This window comes from Malania oleifera, chromosome 10 (genome assembly GCF_029873635.1).
Source record: "Malania oleifera isolate guangnan ecotype guangnan chromosome 10, ASM2987363v1, whole genome shotgun sequence".
NCBI classification, from domain to species: domain Eukaryota; kingdom Viridiplantae; phylum Streptophyta; class Magnoliopsida; order Santalales; family Ximeniaceae; genus Malania; species Malania oleifera.
The window spans coordinates 90082103-90084532 of record NC_080426.1 but is presented as its reverse complement, the minus strand read 5'-3'; the positions used below and the strand labels follow the sequence as shown (position 1 = coordinate 90084532).

At 34.2% G+C, this 2430-nt stretch overlaps 1 non-coding gene across 1 annotated transcript; it reads left to right on the top strand.

Moving 5' to 3' along the window:
- Window positions 1–800: 800 nt before the first annotated feature.
- Window positions 801–909, top strand: LOC131167175 (small nucleolar RNA R71). Its single transcript, XR_009140032.1, has one exon. It is a non-coding gene; the product is annotated as a small nucleolar RNA R71 (small nucleolar RNA).
- The last annotated feature ends 1521 nt before the right edge of the window (window positions 910–2430 follow it).

Genomic DNA, 2430 nt, shown 5'->3' with positions numbered 1-2430 from the left:
TATTACAAACCGAAAACCCTAATTACTATTACAGACAAATTTCATTTAAAAACTATTACAATTAAGAGTACGAAATTGTCTTCAAGTCTTTAAGCTTTTCACGTACCACTGAAGATATGCTAATATGAACCTGCACATGAACTAGATATTTATTAAATACAATTGTGTTTGTCATTATCAAAACCAGGGTGTGACCTATAAGGTCAACAAGATCTGTTGCGTCCGATACTGGTGTTGAGGAGCTGCAACTGAGTGATATAGTGGCTACGAAGGTGGTGCATAAGATAGAGGAAATTGTTGAAACTGTAAGGAAGATGGACTAGACTGATCATTCCTCCATGAGAAGTTTGGGTGATTCCTCTATCTCGGATTATAAGTATTCAAGAATTGCTGATTTTGGGATTTGTTGATCTAATTTGCTGACTGCATCTAATCAGATCCACTCTCCTGCAATCCTGGTAAAAGCGGACAACCCTCCACCAATTTCGCAGCTTTCACTTTCTCTAACTCCATAACCTCTATTTTTTTTAGACAAAGCAGCAACAAGAGCCCGTAAATTAGTTTCCTCTTTGACCTCGTATCTACCTCCACCACTGATTGTTTTGAGAGGTTGTGCTACCATTGGTGCCCATTCATATCGTGTGTTCCATTGTTGGGGACTTTTAACTAAATAATCAAAGAATGATAGAGCCTCATCCGGTTCCTTGCTAAAGAACTCCTTATTGCACATAGTCTGGACAAACTATTTACATTCAGGGGTAAGGGCAGTATAAAAATAATTCACTAACCTCAAAGATTCGAATTCGTGATGTGGACATATGTTTATCAGGTCCTTGAATCTCTCCCAGCAAGCCTGAAAGGTCTCATCAACTCCTTGTATGAATCGACTGATCTGTTCCTATTAAAATTGAGTTCTCAGTAAGAGAAAAAATTTATGTAGAAATTCGTTTTGCATATCAGCCCAACTAGAGATAGAATTTGGCCTAAGAGAATTAAATCACGTCTTAACCTTGTCTTTCAATTAAAAAGGAAATAAACACAATCTAATTGCCTGATTAGTAGCAGCCCTATCTATGAATATAACACATGCAAGCTCAAAATTAGTTAAATGGCAATACGGATTTTCACACTCCATCCCATAAAATTAAGGTATCATAGATATCATTCCAAGCTTAATGTTAAAGTTCTGCGCATTCTCAGGCAATATGATGCAAGATGGATATGTGGTTTGTGTGGGTTGCAAAAAATCTATAAGTGTGCGTGGTGCAGGTGCAGCTATATTTTCTTCAAAACTTTTTCTTTTTTATTTTTTCTTTTTTCTTTTTCTCTTTTTTTTTTCTTTTTCTTTTTCATGAGAAAAATTAAAATAACAAGAAAAATACTAATCTAAAATTAAAACTGACATTCCCCGGCATCGGTGTCAAAAACTTGACTTACTCTAAAAATGAGCAAGTCGGAAGTTATCCTAAGTATAGGAGTTTAGTTGTATAATACTTAACCCAAAGGCTAGATCGTCTCTTCAAGGAATGCATTTGAATTCCAAACTTGTGTAAGTCCAAAAGAAATTAAGAAAAGAAAAATTTATTGAATATAGTTCAGATTCAGTTTCCTGAGATTTTTGTAATAGAATTTAAATTCTAACTAAAAATTAAATTTGCATGAAATAAATTTCCAATGCCACTTTAATCACACCAATCCGATGTCATAAGAAAGAGTTATGATTAAAATACCAAAATACGTTCAGACTGTCTCATATCAAATTTCGGACTTGGATTGTTGCCCAGTTTTCATTGCATGACACGGATTCATGTGCATGAAGCCCACGTAGTCTTCTCACACGGCACCCAGTTCTCTTTTATGTCTCCTTTAATTTTGAAAATTAACACATTGTATAACACGAATTCTTCATTTTTTACACACGCACATGGCTTTAAACAACTACGTGCATGACTCGTCATTTGTAGGCATGTGGCTCACAGTCTGATCTTCGATATTTGGCTTCATGCACATGACCTTGATTTGAACTCTAACTCACATATATGCACGTACATTTTTAATCTCAGCTTTAATGTCCAAAAATTATCCTGCAATAATAAGTTACCAAAAATTTGTAAATTATCGAGTAATGATCCAAATATTGTAATTAGAGCTTCAATGTTAAATTATTGAACATAATTAAGCATTTAATTAAAAATATAATCTTTAATGCATGATTTTAAATACCTAATTATGCAATTTAGACGTGTAATCACACCCTTAACTAATGTTTCACTAGTCTCTAGCAAATAACGTGAATGAAATTCATGGCGGTATCCACAAATACTAATTCCAACAAACATGAAACAACTGCACATACGACACAACCATATCGTTTCACATACAGACGTATAACCCAATTTCACACAAACTCATCATATATAATGCATGCAA